The following is a 22,260-nucleotide window of genomic DNA, read 5'->3' as shown; positions in this document are numbered from 1 at the left end:
CTTTGCCAACTTTCTGGCTAGCAGACAGGCACACTGCCTTCCGACTATGGACAAACATGTTAGCCTCTGAATCAACCAGGATCTCCACAGACCTCCCATCAACTCCATTCCAATTTATGGCAACCCCAATACAAGGGGTTCCTGGAAAACATGGAATTAAAAGATAATGGAATTTTCCCACCAACTTTTCACACGGCTTATATGAGAGAACTTCCTGATAGAATTTCCTAGGCTGTACTCCCTACTGGAGCAGATCACCAGGTCTTTTCTCCTAGAAAAGGGCTGGTGGATTTCAACATCCTGCCTTCCAGATAGGTTATCCAATACTTACCCATTGTCCCACCAGATTCCTTGTGAAATTCCTAGATCTAGGTTACTGGTATATACAGACATATCTCATTCCAAAAAAAGTTGTTTCTATTAATACCCGTGTCAATGGTAAATGAGACCATCTTCTTACCACCCCATGCCTAACACTGAGTAATTGAAGCTTTATCCTTAAAAACAAACAAACAAAAACCTGTTTACTTGGTAGGCAATAGTTAGTGTTTGCATCCTGGACCACCAAGCCCCAAGACAAAATTCTTGCTGACCCATAACGTTCCTCACTGACCCGTAACTCTATGGGGGACAACACTGGAGACACAGTGTGGGAATTGTGCCCGATCTGACCCCACCACACTGGGGTAAAACACCAAGGGCGTGCAACAGAGCAGCAAGGGAGAGCAAAACCATGAAGTTCGCAAGGAATACCAAAAATAGACTTTGAGGCAGGGTGTGGCACCCCATCATACTCTCATAAATGTCAACAAACAGACCTGGAACCATTTATAGGCTTTTCTTTTTGTTGTTGTTTGTTTTGGTTTTTTGTTTTGTTTTGTTTTTGTGCTTATTATTGTTTTTGCATATCTATCTAGATAAGATAGGTGGGTTAAACAATCGAGAAGAGAAAACAATGGGACCAACGGTTCTCGGGGACACGGGAGAGGGGGAGGCAGGAGAAAGGAAGGGGAATGCCAACAAATCCAGGGACAAGGGAACAACCAGTGATCTAAAATCGATGGTGAGGAGAGCGTAGGATGCCTGGTGAGGCTTGATCAAGTGCAATGTAGCCAAGAGGAATTACTGAAATCCTAATGAAGGTCGAACATGACAGTGGGGAAAGAGGAAAGTAAATGGAAATAGAGAAAAGAACTAGGAGGCAAAGGACACTTATAGAGATCTAAATACAGGCATGTACATATGTAGATATAGTATTTATATAATGATAGGGAAATAGATCAATGTACATATATTTATATGTTAAGTATCAAGATAGCAGATGAACATTGGGCCTCTACTCAAGTGCTCTGTCAATTCAAGAACACTTTGTTCTAATAACCCGACATTCTGTGATGCTCATCGTCCCTACATGATCACTGAAAACAAAATGGGTGCATAAGCAAATGTAGTAAAGAAAGCTAACGGTACTGGCTATCTAAAGATATAGCATCTGGGGTCCTAAAGGCTTGAAGAATAAACAAGCGGCCATCTAGCTGAGAAGCAACAAAGCCCACATGGAAGAAACACACCAGCCCATGTGATCATGAGGTATTGATGGAATCAGGTATTCAGGCATCAAAGACCCAGAACAAAAAATTATGTCCAATGAGGGGAAGGGCAGAGAAGAGACCCAAAGCCCATCTGTAGACAATTGGACATCCCCTCACAGAAGGGTCACAGGAAGAGATGAGCCAATCAGGGTGCAGCATAGCACCGATGAAGCATACAACTTTCCTCTAGTTTTAATGCTTCCTCCCCCCACTATCATGACCTCAACTCTACCTTACAAATCCAGCTAGACGAGAGCATGTACACTATTACAGATAGAGCTGCAAACACCAGGAATCCAGGAAAGATAAGCCTCTCAGGACCAATAATGAGTGTAGCAATACTAGGAGGGGAAGGCGGGGGAGAAAGGGGGAACCAATCACAATGATCTACATATAATCCCCTCCCAGGGGGATGAACAACAGAAAAGTGGGTGAAGGGAGACAGTGATTGGTGTAAGACATGAAAAAATTATAATCTATAAATTATCAAGGGTTCATGAGGGAGGGGGTTGGGAATAAGTTGATACCAAAGACTCAAGTAGAAAGAAAATGTTTTGAAAATAATGATGGCAGGGAGTGTAAGATAAGATATAATAATTATTTATAAACTATCAAGGGACCAGGGGGAAGGGGGGAGCGGGGAGGGAGGGGGATGGAGGAAAAAAAGGGAAACCGAGCTGATTCCAGGAACCCAAGTGGAAGGTGAATTATGAGAATGACGAGTGCAATGAATGTATAAGGGTGCTTTGCTCAATTGATGTATGTACGGATTGTGATAAGAGCTGTATGAGCCCCAATAAAAAGATTTGTTAATTTAAAAAAATTTTTTTAAATAATGATGGCAACATATGTACAAATGTGCATGACACAATGGATGGATGTATGGATTGTGATAAGAGCTGTATGAGCCCCCAATAAATGATTTTTTTAAGTTAGTGTTTGTTCATTTCTGTTTGCTGAAGTGAAACTTGACCAGACTTGGCAGGCCTCCCAAGCAGGTGAGTGTAGTTATTATGGGGCTTGGAGAAGCAGGGGCAACATCACAGGGTGGATGAACGTGTGTCAAGAACTCTACCTGGGAGGCCAGAAATGTGAGGGCAGTATTCTGAATTGTGTTGGAGGACATGGCTCCAGATTGCAAACGAGGACGGAAGTCGGGCAAGAGCAGTTTTTATGGGGTATGTGGAAAGCTGGAGCTTCCCTGCCAGCTTGTCTGCCTCTGCTCTGAGTGTTCATCCAGAGATCAGCTACTGAGTCGCCCCTGATAAAGTCAGAGAGGTGAGGCAAAAGTGATCTATCCTAGCCCAAAATTAAATATAAAATTAAATTTCCTTATGTTGAAATTCAGAAATAATACTTATATTTGTTGTACCAGTCAGAAAAACAGAAAACTCTCCAGGTATTTCAAACACAAGAGATTCAATCTGGGGGGTTCTTACAAAATGCCAGAAGGTCTGGAAGGGCAATGAAAGAAGAAGGACACAGTGAAGATTCAAAAAGAAGACCCACTGTCATCAAATCTATTCCAAATCGTAATACCAGAGACCAGAAGCTGCGAGTGGCTGTGAATTGGAGTCCATGCTTCTATCTACTGCTGCCATTTCGGAGCCTGTCCTGCACGGGGCTCAGTGCCCTGAGCGAGCGAGAGCCCCTGGAGAGGTTCTACCTTTGTCTGGGCTTCTGGGGCCTAAGAATGATCTGACCTCCACTGCCATTATTGCGAATGCCAAGACCTGTCATCAAAAGCCACACCACTAAGATCTAAACAGGAAATCTCCTTTCTATTGCTCATCTCCGGGTCTCCTGCCAATGTTCCAATGATCAGAACTTTGTTGATGCTGCTGTCAGATGGATCTTAACAGAAAGCAGAGATTATCATAAATGAACTTGTTTTTATTGACTATGCCAAGGCATTCAACAGTGTGGATCATAACAAACTATGGATAGCCTTGAAACTAATCAGAATTCCAGAACACTGTGCTGTGCTCATTTGGAACTTGTACATGGATCAACAGGCAGGTGTGCAGTTGTGTGAACAGAACGAGGGTATAGTAGGGAGTACCCCCCAAAACAACAAAAGTTCTGCTGGGTGGAGCTTTTGTAGTGTGCATTCCCCCACCCCCACCCCTAGACGAGCATCGAGCAACTCACTCTGAGTTAGTGCACCCATTGACATTGCCTGGGAAGGTTCTTTCTGGTCAAAGTGAAATTCAAATGTATGAGTGGTTATCTCATTTCAAAAGGGGTGAAATGTCAATTAATGACAAACCTCATTCTGGATGTCAGTAGACTTCCCGAAAGGACAAAAATATTGACAGTACATTTGGAGTTCATCCTACCAGGTCAGACTGTTCATCAAGCTTTCTATTTAGAGGTTCTGAAAAGCTAGCGTAACAGTGTGCAACAAACATGCCTGATTTGGCTCTCTGCTCCTCCTCGTGCGACAGACAGCCGCCTCTCCCGTTCCCGTGCAGTCCCAGCCGCATCCCAGAGACACGATGGTGAAGGTCGGAGTGAACGGATTCGGCCACATTGGGTGCCTGGTCACCAGGGCTGCTCTCAATTCTGGCAAAGTGGATTTTGTTGCCATCAATGACCCCTTCATTGATCTGAACTGCATGGTCTACATGTTCCAGTATGATTCAATGGCACCGTCAAGGCGGAGGATGGGAAACTTATCGTCCATGGGAAGGCCATCTCCATCTTCCAGGAGCAAGATCTGCCAACATCAAGTGGGGTGAGGCCGGTGCCAAGTATGTCGTGGAGTCCACTGGTGTCTTCACCACCATGGAGAAGGCTTGGGCTCACCTGAGGGGCGGTGCCAAGAGGGTGATCATCTCTGCCCCTTCTGCCGATGCCCCCATGTTTGCGATGGGCATGAACCACGAGAAGTACGACAACTCCCTCAAGATTGTCAGTAATGCCGCCTGCCCCACCAACTGCTTAGCCCCTCGCCAAGGCCATCCAGGACAATTTTGGCATCATGGAAGGACCCATGACCACAGTCCACGCCACCACTGCCACCCAGAAGACCATGGACGGCCCCTCTAGAAACTGGCGTGATGGCCGTGGGGCTGCCCAGAACATCATCCCTGCATCTACTGGTGCTGCCAAGGCTGTGGGCAAGGTCATCCCGGAGCTGAATGGGAAACTGACTGGCATGGGCTTCCATGTCCCCACCCCCAATGTGTCCATCGTGGATCTCACCTGCCGTCTGGAGAAAGCTGCCAAGTACGATGACATCAAGAAGGTGGTGAAGCAGGCAGTGATGGTCCCCTAAAGGGCATCCTGAGTTATACCGAGGACCAGGTTGTCTCCTGTGACTTCAACAGTGACTCCCACTCTTCCTCCTTTGATGCTGGGCTGGCATTGCGCTCCACGACTACTTTGTCAAGCTCATTTCCTGGGATGACGATGGATTTGGCTACAGCAACAGGGTGGTGGACCTCATGGCCCACACGGCCTCCAAGGAGGAAGAGCCCCCCTGGACCAGCAGCCCCAGCAACAGCACTAGAGGAAGAGAGACCCTCAGCTGCTGGGGAGTCTCTGCCCCCAATTCAATCCCTTAACATACTGAGAATATAACATCCGAACCCCCTGAAGGAAGCGGAAGGGCTTACAGAGCCCAACCTTGGTATGCACCATCAAAAAAGTACACCGTACCCATAAAAAAAATGCCTGATTTGTGGCAGACAGGGGACTGGATTTGCCACCGTGACAATGCACCTGCTCACGCAGCCACCTCAGTGTACCAGTTTTACCCCATGCACCTTACTCACCTGACCTTGATCTGTGCAACTTCTTTTTGTCTCCAAGAATGAAGAGGGACATGAAAGGAAAGCAGTTTGACTACATGGAAGAAATGAAGAAAAAAATGAGGGAGGTGCTGCCATCCAAACAGATGAGTTTGAAAAATGTGTCCAAGAATTGAACCATAGATTTGACAACTGTATTAAGTGTTGTGGAGAGTACGTTGAAGGTGATAAGGTTGTTTTGTTAAAAAAATTTTTAAATACATAGCTTTGTGGGGTAGGAAGGGGGAACTGATCACAATGATCGAAGTTCAACACCTCTACCCCCTAGGGGGACAAACAATAGAAACATGGGTGAAGGGAGACAGTGGACAGTGTAAATTATGAAAATAAAAATAATTTATAAATTATCAAGGATTCATGAAGGTGGGAGGATGGGGGAAGGGGAGGGGGAAAGGGGAGCCGATACCAAATACTTACATCATACATACATAGCTTTGAAAAAAAATCGACTTTGTTGGGTATCACCTCATACATGTTTTAAAATCAGGAAAAGTGTGTGAAAGGGTTGTATCCTCTCACCACACTTACTCAATCTGGATGCAGAGCAAATCATCAAAGAAGCTGGATTATAAGAGACCATCACATAGAACAACCCCACTCAGAGGGCAACAGAGAAAACAGCCCCCAAGATAGCATTGCCTTAAGGGTGGAAAGAAGGCAAGAATGAACCACACGCACATGCACGACACACTGATAAGAAAGGGAGGTAGAAAAACACCCAACACAAAAGGTACAAGATGACATCACAGACTCCACAGATGGATATAATAACCTTAAATATCAATGAACTGAACTCAGGCATTAAAAGGCAAAGGCTTAGAAAACACAACCCATCCATCTGCTGCCTACAGGAGACATATCACAAGATTACAGACAAAAATAGGCTGAGAATCAAAGGCTGGAGAAAAATATACCAAGCAAATGGAAATTCAAAAGAAGCAGGAGTTGCTATCCTAATCTCAGACAAAATTGATGTCAAGGTGCAAGTCATAATAAGAGCTAAGGAGGGGCACTGTATAATGCTCAAGGGAACAATAGACCAAGAACCAATGACTATAATAAATATATACGTGCCCAATGAGAGACCCATGAAATCTGTCAATCAGACACTCCAAAAGATGAAAATAGAAATTGCAGACTCAAAAATTATAGTAGGTGACTTTAATACACTACTATCCGAGAAAGACAGATCACAGGGAAAGAAGCTTACCAAGGAGATAATAGATCTAAACATTACGGTTAGACAACTTGACCTATAGATATTTTCAGAGCTGTCTACCCAATTGCAAAAAAATTCACATTCTTTTCGAGCTCACATGGCACATACTTGAAGACAAACCACATCCGGGACATAAGTTGAATCTGTAAATTAAAGCACGCAGAGATCATAGAGCAGGCACACTTCTGACTGGTCTTCAGCCTCTTAGCCACAGGGCCTCTTAGCATCTGCTTTAATAAGATAAGTGTTACTAAGCACCTAATACAAGTCCAAAGGGCATCCAAGACTGCAAGTCAACCTCCTGCCTGAAGGCACTCAGCTTTACTCATTCTGTGGGCTGGGAAGCCCAATGCTCTGGTTTATAGTCTCTGCTGCCACTGTTACTTCTCTGTCCAAGGATCTGAGACATGTTTCCTGCCTGCCTATTCCTTCTAGATGTTTTTGAGATTCACTGTTCCTGCTTCACAGATGGCTTGTTTTATACCCTAGTGAAATGGCAAAACTGACCATTTCCCTCATCAAAGTCTTCTGAGCCTTATTAGAATGCTCTAATCCAGTCATTTGGCTGGAATTACAAAGACTATGAATAAAAGAGCCACACCAAGACTGCTAGTGTCTCACAACTCTCTCACGGGAGTGAGTTACACTGAGCCATTTGTACTGCTTTATAACTTAACTGTTCATTTCTTTTATTTAACGCAGATATATATATGATAGTGAGGCTACTTCAACATCCCAAAGCATGGATAAGTCTGCTACTCTTCCTAATCCATGGTGTGAAATAGCAAAGATAATACCTAAAGTAGCACCACCGATAGATGAGGTGCTGGTTAAAGGAGAGGCTCTGAGTGATCGTATGTTTGATATTTTCCAGGAGTTTTGTAAGGATGACAAGTATAGGGAAGCTGGTTGGCTGGTCCTTCTTACAATGGAAAGTGTGATTAAGGAGAGGGAGTAGGCAACCAGTGGAGAGGCCTGGGGGGGCTGGCCCCAGTACCAAATACTAAGTGGACGCCTGCCCCTGCCCCCAGAAGAATTTATTTCAAAGGATGGCACTGAATCTGCAGCTCCAGAAGAGGGACATATCTGATCGCAGCACACGGGAGCAGATGAAGGGGGAGTAAGTGAGAGTGGAGCACATCCTGGCACACCAGGCCCTGAGAACGATGACCCCAATTAGAGCAGCCAGTCCACAGAGAGGACCACATGGCCAGCCCCACTATGAGACATGACTTCCCTCACTGACCCATCGCCCTGCAGGGGACAGCACTGGAGACACAGTGTGGGAATTGCGCCCGACCTGATCCCACCACACCGAGGCAAAGCACTGGGGGAGTGCAGCAGAACAGCAAGGGAATGGAGTGGCAAGGTCCCTAGGGAATGCTGAAGGTGGACTTTGGGGCCAGGGCATGGTGCCCAACAGACTGGACTGGAAAACACTCCTAAAGGCCAACAAATGATCCTTGAACAAACTATTCTTTCTTGTGTTTTGCTTTGTTCTTTGTCAGTGGTTTGTTGTTGTTTTGTTGATGATATTGTTGCTTGGTTTTGCTCTGTCTTGTTTTTGTGCATGTTATTATCTCCGCATGTCTGTCTAAATAAGATAGGCTGGATGAACAAGCTGGAGGAAAAACCACGGGACCGACAGTTCTGAGGGGAAATGGGATAGGGGAGGGCGGGGGGGGGGTAAGGAAGTGGTGTTAACAAACCTAGGGACAAGGGAACAACAAGTGATCCAAATTGGTGGTGAGGTGGGTGTGGCAGGCCTGGTGGGGCATGATCAAGGGTAATGTAATGTAACGAAGAGGTATTGCTGAAACCCAGGTGGGGACGGAGCATGATAGTGGGACAGGAAGAAAGTCAAGGGAAATAGAGGAAAGAGCTGGGAGGCAAAGGGCATTTATAGAGGTCTACACAAAAGACATGTACATATGCAAATACATATATGAAGATGGGGAAATAGATCTATGTGTCTATATTTACAGGTTTAGTATTAAGGTGACAGAAGGACATTGGGCCTCCACTCAAGCACTCCCTCGATGCATGAATACTTTCTTCTATTAAATTGGCATTCTATGATGCTCACCCTCCTGACACAACCACTGAAGACAAAAGCGGGTGAATAAGCAAATATGGTGAAGAAAGCTGATGGTGCCCGGCTATCAAAAGATATAGTGTCTGGGATCTTAAAGGCTTGAAGATAAACAAGCAGCCTTGTAGCTCAGAAGCAACAAAGCCCATATGGAAGAACATACCAGCCTGTGTGATCATGTGGTTCCAAAGGGATCAGTTATCAGGCATCAAAGAACAAAAAAATCATATCATTGGGTGCACACCTCCATGATATGATCACTGAGGACAAATGGGTGTATAAGCAAATGTGGCGAAGAAAGCTGATGGTGCTCAGGTATCAAAAGAGATAGTGTCTGGGATCTTAAAGGCTTGAAGGTAAACAAGCAGCCATCTAGCTCAGAAGCAAAAAAGCCCACATGGAAGAAGCACACCAGTCTGTGCGATCATGAGGTGTCGAAGGGATCAGGTATAAGGCATCATCAGAACAAAACAAAATCTTACCATAGTGAATGAAAGGGGAAGTGCAGAGTGGAGACCCAAAGCCCATTTGTCAGCCACTGGAGATCCCCTTGCAGAGGGGTCTAGAGGAGGATATGAGTCAGTCAGAGTGCAATGTAACACCGATGAAGAATACAGCTTTCCTCTAGTTCCTAAATGCTTCCTTCCCCCCGCCCCCTCCCCACTATCGTGATCCGAATTCTACCTTGCAAGTCTGGATAGAGCAGAGGATGTACACTGGTGCAGATAGGAACTGGAGGCACAGAGAATCCAGGGTGGATTATACCTTCAGGACCAGGGGTGTGAGTGGTGATACTGGGATCATAGAGGGAGGGTGGGTTGGAAAGGGGGAACCAATTACAAGGATCTACATGTGACCTCCTCCCTGGGGGACGGACAATAGAAAAGGGGATGAAGGGAGACGTCGGACAGGGCAAGATATGAAAAAATAATAAATTATCAAGGGTTCATGAAGGAGGGGGTAGCGGGGAGGGAGGGGGAAAATGAGGACCTGATGACAAGGGCTTAAGTGGAGAGCAAATGCTTTGAAAATGATGAGGGCAATTAATGTATAGATGTGCTTTACACAGTTGATGTACGTATGGATTGTGATAAGAGTTGTATGAGCCCCTAATAAAATGTTTAAAAAAAAAAGGAGAGGGATGATCTCAGAGCCTCAAAAGTGCAGACTAACGGATTTGAAAACTTCCATCTGTGCTACAAAGGAGAGCCTCCCTCCTCTAGTAAAAGAGCTGACATTACTGAGACCCAGGTCCAGAGTCTCATTATACAAGTGGCTGAATGACAACGGCAGCTGAATTGCAGATCTAGAGCAGTGTCTGAAACCAAAGTAAGGGCATTGATTGGAAAAAGTTGGGACCCTGAAACATGGGATGGGAACATATGGGCTGATGATCCAGAAGAGTCACCCCAGTCAGTAGATCCACCCCTCCCAGCTGAAAGAATTAATTCACAATACACACCTGAGCAGATTAGCCTAACTATTCAAGTTGATATACCAGATGGGGCTGCATCAGTAGCATTGCCTGAGGGAGATGCCTTACAAGATATTGCTGAGTGCACCCAGGAAACACCCTCACCACCCATTAGTTCCTCTAGACCTGTAACTAAAATTAAGTCTCAGAAAGCTCCTAAAGGTGAGGTTAAGATGATTACCGAAGAAGCACGCTATACTCATAAAGATCTGTTCGAGTTTTCAAATACGTACAAGCAGAAGCCTGGGGAATATCCCTGGGAATGGTTACTAAGGGTGTGGGATACTGGAGCACAAAATGTAATATTAAACCATTCTGAGTTTCTGGATATGGGACCCCTAAGCACAGACTCTTCTTTCAATGTCTCTGCGAGAGAGGCTAAGAGAGGATCTAATTCTTTATTTAGTTGGTTCCATGAAGCAGATGCCAGATGGCCTAGATTGGACCAACTTGAAGTACCTGACCTACCTTGGTACACTGTAGAGGAAGGCATCCAAAAGCTTAGAGAAATTGGTGTGTTCAAATGGATCCATCAGGATATGCCCATAGACCCAAAAAGGGGGTGTCCTGTGAACATACCCTTTACCATAACCATAAGGAACAAGTTTGTGAAGTGGGCCCCAGCATCTCTTAAGACTTCTGTAATTGTTATTTTATGTGCACCAGGATTAACAGTGGGCACTGCCCTAAGTGATCTCCGACATTTGTCCACAGTGGGGCTGATTGGTCTCCATGATGGTAGAGGGCAGGTGTCAGCACTGAATCAATAGAGACAGGGTAGGCGTGTTTATAATAGACAACAAGGTTTCTGTAGTAACCAAAGCAACCTGCCTCATGTGGAATTATGGCATTGGCTACTTAGCCACGATGTCCCTAAGAATGAAATAGATGGGAAACCTACTAAATATTTACGTGATCTATACAGGTGAAAGAATGGTAGATCAGGTGAACAGAATAGACAGTCACGATCGCTCAATCAATTCCCAGACCTGAGCCAGTTTACAGACCCACAACCACTTGAATGAGGGGGAAGCCAGGTCCCTTTGAAGAACGACCCTGCTACATCACCGAAGGTCTATACTGTTAGTCTTTCTTCTAGCTTCCCCAAAGGGACCTGCGGCCTTTCATAAGAGTGACTGTTCATTGGGGGAAAGGAAATAATCAAACTTTTCAGGGATTACTGGACACTGGCTCAGAACTGACACTAATTCCAGGAGACCCAAAGTGTTTCAAAGGCCCACCAGTCAGAGTGGGGGCTTATGGAAGTCAAGTTATCAATGGAGTTTTAGCTCAGGTACACCTTACTGTGGGTCCAGTTGGCCCTCAGACCCATCCTGTGGTTATTTCCCCAGTTCCAGAATGCATCACTGGAATAGACATAGTTAGTAACTGGCAGAACCCCCATATTGGATCCCTGAAATGTGGAAGTAGGGCTATCATGTTAGGAAGGGCCAAGTGGAAACCATTAGAACTGCCATTGCCTAGGAAAATAGTAAACCAAAAGCAGTACCGCATTCCTGGAGGGATTGCAGAGATCAGTGCCACCATCAAAAGATGCAGGGGTGGTGATTCCTACTACATCCCCATTTAGCTCACCTATTTGGCCTGTAAAGAAGACAGATGGATCTTGGAGAATGACAGAGGATTATCATAAACTTAACCAAGTGGTGACTCCAATTGCAGCTGCCATTCCAGATGTGATTACATTGCTTGAGCAAATTAATACTTCTCCTGGTACTTGGTATATAGCTATTGATCTGGCTAATGCCTTCTTCTCAATACGAGTCTCAAAGGACCACCAGAAGCAGTTTGCCTTCACCTGGCAGGGGCAACAATATACTTTCACAACTCTCCCCCAGGGGTACATCAGCCCTTCTGCCTTGTGCAATAATTTAGTCCGAAGGGACCTTTATCACCTGTCTATTCCACAGTGTCACACTGGTCCATTATATTGATGACATTATGCTGATTGGACCCACTAAGGAGGATGTATCAAAGACTCGAGATTCATTGGTGCAATATCTGTGTACAAGAGATTGGGAAATTAGCCCAATGAAGATTCAGGTACCCTCAACATCAGTAAAATTTCTAGGGGTCCAGTGGTGTGGGGCATGTCGAGATATTCCTACTGAAGTGAAGGATAAGCTATTACATTTAGCTCCCCCAATGACTAAAAAAGAAGCACAACGCCTAGTGGGCCTCTTCAGATTTTGAGGCAACATATTCCTCACTAGGGTGTTTTACTTCAACCTATTTATCAAGTGACATGAAAAGCCTCCAATTTGGGGGCCCAGAACAAGAAAAGACTCTTCAACAGGTTCAGGCTGCCGTGCAAGCTGCTTTGCCACTGGGACCATATGATCCAACTGACTGAATGGTGCTAGAGGTGTCAGTTGTAGATAAAGATGCAGTGTGGAGTCTTTGGCAGACTCCTATTGGTGAATCACAGCATAGACCATTGGGATTTTGGAGTAAAGTCTTGCCATTCTCTGAAAATAACTACTCCCTCTTTGAAAAACAACTGTTGGCCTGTTACTGGGCCTTGGTGGAGACTGAACGCCTCACCATGGGCCACCAAGTCACCATGAGGCCTGAACTACCTATCATGAGCTGGGTATTGTCTGACCCACAGAATCATAAAGTTGGACGTGTGCAGGAACACTCCATTGTTAAATGGAAGTGGTATATACGAGATCGGGCCAAAGCAGGACCTGAAGGGACAAGTAAGCTGCATGAAGAAGTGGCCCAAAATCTCCACTCCTGTCACATTGCCTCCTTTCTCCCAGTCTGCACCTATGGCCTCCTGGGGAGTTCCTTACCATACTTTAACTGAAGACCAAGAAAGTCATGCTTGGTTTATGGATGGCTCTGCACGATATGCAGGTGCCACTCGTAAGTGGACAGCAGCAGCACTACAGCCCCTTTCTGGGATCTCCCTAAACGACAGTGGTGAAGGGAAATCTTCCCAATGGGCAGAACTTCGAGCAGTGCACCTGGCCGTTCAGTTTGCATATAAGGAAAAATGGCCAGATGTGAGACTATATACTGATTCATGGGCTATGGCTAATGGCTTGGCTGGATGGTCAGGGAATTGGAAAGACCATGATTGGAAAATTGGTGACAAGGAGGTGTGGAGAAGAGGTATGTGGATAGACCTCTCTGAATGGGTCAAGAAAGTAAAGGTAATTGTATCTCACGTGAATGCTCACCAAAGGATTACCTCTGAAGAGGAGGACTTTAACAATCAAGTGGATAAGATGACACACGCTGTGGAGACTGGTCCTCCTCTTTCCTCTGCCACTCCTGTTATCGCCCAATGGGCACATGAACAAAGTGGACATGGCAGCAAGGATGGAGGTTATGCATGGGCACAGCAACATGAACTTCTGCTCACCAAGGCTGACTTGGCCACTGCCACTGCTGAGTGTCCTATTTGCCAGCAGCAGAAACCAACATTAAGTCCAAGATCTGGGACAATTCCTCAGGGAGATCAACCAGCAGCTTGGTGGCAGGTTGATTACATAGGACCACTTCCATCATGGGAGGGGATAGCGTTTTGTTCTTACTGGAATAGACACCTACTCTGGATATGGATTTGCCTTCCCTGCACGTGATGCTTCTGCCAAAACTACTATTCGTGGACTTACAGAATGCCTCATCCACCAGCATGGCATCCCACATAGCATTGCTTCAGATCAAGGAACTCACTTTACAGCCAATACAGTGCGGCAATGGGCCCATTCCCATGGAATCCACTGGTCGTATCATGTTCCTCATCATCCTGAAGCTGTTAGCTTGCTATAACGATGGAATTGGGCTCCTAAAGACACAATTACGGTGCCAACTAGGTGGCAACAACTTTGGGGTTGGGGAAATGTTCTCCAGGAAGCTGTATACTCTCTAAACTAGCAGCCAATAAATGGTGCTGTGTCTCCAATAGCCAGAATTCATGGGTCCAGCAACCAAGGGTGGAAGCTGGAGTGGCACCACTCACTGTTACTGCTAGTGATCCCCTTGCAGCATTTTTGCTTCCTGTCCCAGCAACCCTGTGTTCCTCAGGCCTGGAGATCCTGGTCCCGAAGAAAGGAACTCTCCCACCTGGAAACACAGCACGGATTCCACTGAACTGGCAGCTGAGAATGCCCCCTGGCCACTTTGGGCTTTTCATGCCTTTGGATCAACAGGTCAGGAAGGGTGTCACGGTACTGCGTGATGTGATTGATCCTGATTGCCAAGGAGAAATTGGACTGGTGTTACATAATGGAGGTAAAGAAGAATATGTCTGGAATCCAGGCGATCCCATTGGCCGACTCTTAGTGCTCCCATGCTCTGTGATTAAAGTAAATGGTAAGTTACAGCAACCCAATCCTAACAGGACTTATAATAACCCACACCCCTTAGGAATGAAGGTCTGGGTCACCCCACCAGGCAAAAATACACAGCCAGCTGAGGTGCTTGCCAAGGGCAAAGGTCATACAGAATGGGAGTAGAAGAAGGTAGTTCTAATCAGTTACAACCATGTGATCAATTGCAAAAGTGAGGTTTGTGATTGTTAGTGTATTTTCTTTATATGTGCTTATTGCACATCTTTTCTTTGTTCATGTATGATATATCAGATACAATTGGACTCAGTGTGTTTTCATTTATATGTATGATAGATGTTAAGTATAAGTGTGATTTCATTAATGTCTAGAAATTATATATGGCTAAAGAATTGCATACAGGTACCAAGTTGGCAAGGGGTGCATTGTGACAGATAGGTTTGTTGTGCCAACATGGCCAATGAACACATGTGAGATTAGTTGAAGGATGGAGAAATAAATAGCTCAGTGAGCCTTGCCTTTTCTCTTGATCTTTGATTATCAGATCAGTGTGCAGCTGCCTTGCTTGTCTGTGCCTCCATTTACAAGTGATACTGCATGTGGGACACCTAACCCGTGGACTGCATCGCTGCAACTTGAGGTTGCTTCAACACCTGCTTCGCCATGCTGCTGGAAGGTACATCTCTTGAGCTGGGACTGTCGGACCCTGGCATCTGGCTGACTGTTGGTGACTTGCCTTGCTGTTTGCTGTCTGTGGCCGGATAGCCTGAATTGCTCCATGGAGGACTACCTGGCGGCCCTCGAGGCTTGAAGGACTGCCCATGTACTAGCTGTCTCACGGAAGTGAGCAGCACTGAGCCATTTGTACTGCTTTGTAGATTAACTGTTTATTTCTTATGTTATCTATCTAACTATATGTAAAACAATTAGTGTCCTGGTTTTGTTTCTCTAGAGAACCCTGTCTAACACAGTTGGATTTGGTGATGTGAACTGGAGTTTGGAAAGGCCTTCTCAATGTGAAAGAAGGCGGGCTCCTCTGTGTGGTGCCACCTAGTATGGAAGCAGCTATTCCAGGGTGCCATGTAATCCTGGGGCTCTCTGAGGCTTCAACGAAGCTGGAAGACAGTGGGGTCAGATCCATTGAAGATCAGGCTGTTCTCTAAGAGAAGTCAGCAGCCAAACCATTTCAACGAAATGATATGATTTGATGTGATATCATAAAATGAAGACTATACTCTGCCATGAGAAAGAAGGATATGTCACTTTATTTTGAAAGAAAAATAATACTTTTACTTATTATTCAAAGGTAAAATGTATATCCTTCTTTTTGTTTGTACCAATATCTGGAAATCAGTCAGGCATACTGGTACTGTTATTACCAGAAGGCAGCGAAATATAAATATTCCAATAAAAAGCAAGTTTGGGTTAATAGTTAAAAACCGAGCAGAAGAAACAGTGGACCTCTTTATCCCTTTAGCCCTCCCACCCTCGGTTGTTTAGTAAGAAGACTCCAATCCTATAAAATACAAATAATCCTTTATTACATATCTTTGTATTTTTAGCTCCTACTCTTGAGATTAGATCCTAAAGATATCCCAGGTAGTAATATCCATATTTACTAATTGTCAGGAACCTCTTTTATCACCTGTCCGGAGCAAGCAAGGTAAATCGTCAGAAGATTATTATTGAACTTTTGGTTGAATGCCAACCATCCCTACAGCCTCCACACCCCCGCCCCCGAATACATACAACAGGAACAAGGGACACCAGGCTATCAAGGCAGAGAATTCTGAAATAAGAAGTCCCACCAAAAAGACAGTTATGTAGTCACTGCCCAGAGGGACGTGGAGCTATATGTCTACATCCACACATTCTCAGCTTGTGTGCGCATGGAATCATTGAAAAAGTAACCTGTGGTTTGTATGGCCTTCAGGTCACTCACTGGCAGAACTTGGCTAGAGCTGGTGTAGCAGTTGTTCCTCTCCACAATTCGTTAACCGGTTGTCCCAGGCATGATTGTCCAGGATTCGTCATTCCAAGCTTCAGTGCGCCAGGCACGTCCGGCTATTCCACACCAAGCTGTTGCAGTTCTGAATGCTCCAGGTCTGACTATTCCAACTCTGCTGTTCCAGGCCTGGCTGCTCCAGGTCATGAGAGTGTTTCCTGTGGAAAGGTATCCCCTCAGAAATGAAGGTCTGGGTCACCATACCAGGCAAAAACCCACAGCTAGCTGAGGTGCTTGCTGAGGGCAAAGGTCATACAGAATGGGTGGTAGTAGTAGAAGGCAGTTACCTATCAATTACGACCACGTGATCAATTGCAAAAGCGAGGTTTATAATTGTCAATGTATTTTCTTTTTATGTGCTTATTGCATATCTTTCCTTTGTTCAGGTATGATATATCAGATACAATTGGACTCAGTGTGTTTTCATTTATATGTATGATAGATGAGTGATGGTAAGCGTGATTTCATCAATGTCCAGAAATTATATAAGTACATATGGCTAAAGAATTGTGTACAGGTGCCAGGTTGGCAAGGGGTGGATCGAAATAGTTTATTGTGCCAGCCTGGCTGATAAACACAAATGGGATTAATTGAAGGGCGGAGAGATAAATGGCTTGGTGAACCTCGCCTTTCTTGTCTCTCACTCTTTAATCATCGGATCAGTATGCAGTTGCCTTGCTTGTTCTGTGCCTCAATTTAAAGGGCACACTACCTATGGGATGCCTATCCTGTGGACTGTGTCGCTGTAAGTTGAGGTCCCTTTAAGACCATAAGATTGAAATTTATATCTCCGGAGCTGAGGACTGACAGGTGGTGACCTGGCTGACAATTGGTGTCCTGCCTTGCTGTTTGCTGCCTGTGCTGGGATAGCCTAAATCTCTCTCTCTCTACAGAGGACTACCTGGTGGCTCTCAAGACTTGAAGGACTGCTAGTGTCTCACAACTCTCTCATGGGCGTGAGTCTCACTGAGCCATTTGTACTGCTTTATAATTTAACTGTTCATTTCTTGTATTATATATCCATCTGTATATAATTTAACAGTTCATTTCTTGTGTTATATATCTAACAATTTTTATAAATATATATATATATATTTATTTATAATTATCAGCAATCTGGTTTTATCTCTCTAGAGAACCCTGTCTAAAGCACCAAGTAATTTCACTTTACAACTTCCAGCCTTCAGATGATCGCATTGTGTATCTGGAAGCTATCTGTACAGTTCATGATTTGATTTTACCTCATAAGATGGGACAGATATCAAACATTCAAGAGCTACCTAATGCAATGGTAGTGTTTATTTCACTCAAAGTCCAAGAGGAGGTGGTGCAAAACCATTCTTTACTTAATGGCATTTTAGGGTGCAAAAGAAACTCCAAGTCTCAAATATAATTTAAGGAGAACATTTGTGAAGTCTTAAATGAAAAAGAAAAGACAAAAAAAAAAGACAAAGCAAGCCTATATCATCCAGATGATGGACACCATTAGTACAAGATTGTAATGGTGTCCAAGGGTTTTCAAGGAGTGAAAACCTTTCAGAGACTTAGAGAGACAGAGGAGGGAAAAGGAAACGGTCATAGAAACACGATTGGCAGCAGATCAAGATATCACAGTTACAGTAAGGACAATCAAAGCAAGGAATGGGACCATGATTGGGACATGTACATTATATTAGATGGAAGAGCTTACAAGATGGATTCAGGGTCGTTCGACTAAAGCAGTCAGGATGTGACTCATGAACACCAGATGAGATCCTAGCAATTGTTATTAAAGGCACACCCAGACAAGTCCCCCGGGCTTTGCTGCGTCTCCCCAGACCAGCTAGGGGACTGACAGTAGTCACTAATGAAATCTCTCTAATTCAATCTGCCTGAGGACAAAGCTATTTTTACTGCTGGTTAATGGCCAGAAGGACTTCAACAGAGGTTTATCTGGAAACTCATAAATGGATTCAGGGCTCCCAATGTAGACCATAGTTTTTTGCAAACTTACTGCTCAGACATTTAAACCCTAATACAATGGTCACACCAAATCTTTTAGTCCTGACGGTCCACAGTGGTTGGAGAATGACTCCATTCTTTCTCAAATTCATCCTGCCCAAGATCTCAAAGAATATAAATCTTTCTGTGGAGGCCCTCAGGGTTTCACACTTGGAAGTCCTTTTAGCCCTTCAGCTGCCGTACTTCCAGAATCACTGTCCCTGTGCAGTGTCCATCTTACATGTCAATTCCCACCCACTCTCAACCCCATGCTCTAAACCTGGAGATGGAGCACCATATGGCAAGTAGCAGGTTGCTGTGTGTTAAACTACAATGTATTGCCATGCTAACAAGAGGAGTGGGCTAGATCACACCCCTGGGGTAAGATCCACCCTAGGATACCCAGATCTACTTTTGGGGTGAGGGGTGCCCAACACTTACTTGAACAGGTCTGCCAGAGTGACTTTGTGATTGTGGAAAATGATAAAGACATACAGACAGTGGGACACAAGGACTCCTCATTCCTATGTCAGGACTAAGAGAGTGAATATATTTTCCAACGGGTATATATAATGGGGCTTACAGATCTTTCAAAAGGCATATGTGTCATACAGCAAACATATTACATAGTCGATAGGTAGGATCATAAGCGGGTAACGTAATAAACCAGCAATGAGGCGAGTCATCATTTTACCTAGTTGACCACAATGGCCCTGAGCCCTCTGCAGGGGTTAGCTACACTGTATGGTGGGTTGGGCTATAGAACCTGGTTGCTCTTATCTACCGATGAACCCTCCAGGCTCAGGGAAGAGCCAGGCACAGGGCGGTTAATCTGATACGGCAGCTCCTTTTTGAATGTTTCTTAACAGAGGGCTATTGCAGGGGAGGGTAGGACACATTGTTGGCCTGCAGAACGGGTATTTGAAAACATTGCTATCTAGGAATAATGGAAATCTTTCTCAAAATAGGGCTAGTTGTGTATGTCCGTGGGTGCGAGTGTAGAAACAAGGCCAAATACACTCTACCGCGTCCTCCGTTTCCCACAGTCCACGTTGCAGTGATCTTATAGGACACAGATGTGAACTTCTTCTTTGTCAGGGCTTACCCATGCACCTCTGGGGCTCCTGCAGCAGGTCCTAGAGAATGAAATGGCTGGGGTGGAGGAGGGAAGGAAAGCATGTTGTCTTACCACTCAAATAAAAAGTTAGATGACAGGGAGTTTCTAAAACTTCATTGAAGAATTCCATTCTTTTCTAATGCTACTTTTCCACAAACTCTGTGAAGCCCCTTGGTATTCCAATATACTAAGAAAAATAACAGTCAATTTCAGCAATAAGGCAGCTTGAAGTTATACTTTTTATCTGGTTTATTTAACAACCACTGATTTTTGCAACAGAGAGTAAAATGCTAATGATAAGGTTCTAGTTTACCAACAAAGGCAACCTATTTTCATCCAGTCTGACTCTAGTATGCTACTCTCACTGTGTGATTGTTCCAATGGCAGATTTATTCCATGTTGAAATATTCTTTCCCTCAAGTAGTTGGTGACTACACAGAGATCTTGTTTGAGAACAGAAAAGAAGATGGGTGGAGGAGGCAGGGGGAGGGAGTGGCGGGGATAGTGTTTTAAAAGCAAGGATGTGGAAGAGAGGGAGACACCAAGGAGGGGTCCTTCAATGCTGGGAGGTAATGAGAGTGCCCGGTTCCCGGAAGAAGTGGCTCCTTAGGGAGCTAAGTCTCAGTGAGTGCTGGGAAAAGGCAGATGGTAGTGGTCCCCAAGGGCCTCTCTGGTGCTAATGGGTTTTCAGTCTAACATCTTAAGGAAAAACTGGTGAAAGATTTCGGCAGCAACCAGCAAGACTGGGAACCAGAGACTCTGTGGGAGGATTTGCTGCGCAGACAGGAGCTGCATCAGACAGAATCCCCTGGAGGCGAGTTAGCACAGCTTCTGGGCCCCACCTGAGTTCCCCTGTTAACAGGTCTTGGGCCTTGTCAAGGGTTTGCCTTTCTAACAGGTTCCCAAGTAAGCTGCTACTGTTGTGCAGGGAACCACATTTGAAGAATCAAAATTTAACACCTTCCCATTCCAAGTGTAGGTGCCTGATGGCATTGAGGGTTATGCAAGGTCAATGGTTCGAACCCATCAGCTGCTCTGCAGGAGAAAGATGAGGCTGTCCATTTCCATAAAGATTGACAGCTTCAGAAACCCAAAGATATAGTCCTCCCCTGCCACATAGGGTCACTGGGAGTTGGAATGCATGCAATGGCAATCGGTATGGCTTTTGGATTTTAGTCAAAGTGTAAAGACTCCTAGTGGATCCACTGGCATGAGCTGCAGTGGCACTGTCAGGCAAATGCTGGCCTGACCTCAAGGTCAGTAGTTCTAAACCCACTACCTTTCCTTGGGAGAAAAAAGAGACCATCTGCTCCCAGCCTCAGACATTCTACATAGGGTTGCTACGATTGAGAAGAACAGATCCTGCTGGAAGAAAGGACTGTGAGAAACATCAAAAGGATTTAAGTTGTCAAGGATTTCATCTGGCTTTGATCCATCACCAATTCTCATGGACGCAGCAGTCAAGAGATCAAATGAGGCACTGCATTGGGTGAATCGGCTGCATAAGACTGCTTTAAAGTGATGAAAAGTAAGGATGTTACTTTGAGGACTAAGTTGTGCTTAGCTCAAGTCACATTATTTTCAATCCCTTATGTCTATGAAAGTTGGTCATCGAATAAAGAAGACTGTAGACGAATCAATGCATATTAGTAATGGGGCTGGCAAAGAATATTGAAACCTCCGTGGACTGCCAAAAGGACAAACACATCTATCTTGGAAGAAATACAACCAGAATGCTCCTTTGAGGCAAAGATGGCAAGATTTCATCTCACATACTTTGGATATGTTGCCAAGAGAGACCAGTCCCTCTTTACCAGGTAAGAAGGACATCATGCTGGGTGATGTAGAGGGACTGAAAAAGAGGAAGGCCCTCCGCAAGATGGACTGATACGTGGCTGCCACAGTGGCTCCCACGTAAGAACAAGTGTGCAGCTGGCGCAGTGCTGCGTTCTGTTGTGGACAGGGTCTCTGTGAGTTGGAACCAGTTCGACAGTACCTCACAACAGGAACATGGAGTCGCCACGAGTCAGAATTGACACAGTTGCAGTGAGTTCTGGGTTTATGGGTGGGAATCCACTCAACTGGCAGGGGTGGGACATTTCTAACTAAGGTCTAGGGACCAGCAGCAATAACCTTATCCAGGAGCTTTTGAAAATGCAGAATCACAGGCAAGAAGCACAGTTGTAGCACAACAGGTAAGAACTCAACTGCTAACTGAAATACACACTTGGAACCCACCCACCAGCTCTATGGGAGAGACACGTGGCAATCTCTTTCACAAAGATTGCAGAGCAAGATTGCTATGGGGAAGCTCAATTGGGCACACATGGGGTCTCTGTGAATTAAAATCCACTTGAGTTTTGTTTCACATTTTTCTCCATTCCCTCTCATGAAAGCAGCAGTCAAGAGGTCAAAAGCCAAGTTTCATTGGGTGAGTCTGCTGGAGAAGACTTCTTCAGAGGGTTAAAAGCAAGAAGGCCACTTTGAGGATGAAAGTGCCCCGGACCTAAGTCATGGCATTTTCAGTTGCCTCATGAAGGCCGAAGGAGAATCAGTGCATTTGGATTGTGGTACCATGGACTGCCAGGAGGACTAACAAGTCCATCTTGGAAGAAGCGTGGCCAGAGGCAAGGATGGCTGGACT

General features: G+C 45.0%; 1 pseudogene; it reads left to right on the top strand.

Moving 5' to 3' along the window:
* The first annotated feature begins 4,042 nt into the window (after nucleotides 1-4,042).
* LOC142446056 (glyceraldehyde-3-phosphate dehydrogenase-like) lies at nucleotides 4,043-5,161 on the top strand (annotated as a pseudogene).
* The last annotated feature ends 17,099 nt before the right edge of the window (nucleotides 5,162-22,260 follow it).

The sequence above is a fragment of the Tenrec ecaudatus genome, chromosome 4 (assembly GCF_050624435.1).
Source record: "Tenrec ecaudatus isolate mTenEca1 chromosome 4, mTenEca1.hap1, whole genome shotgun sequence".
NCBI classification, from domain to species: Eukaryota; Metazoa; Chordata; class Mammalia; order Afrosoricida; family Tenrecidae; genus Tenrec; species Tenrec ecaudatus.
Note: the sequence above shows the minus strand (reverse complement) of the source record. Positions and strands in the feature narration are given on the sequence as shown.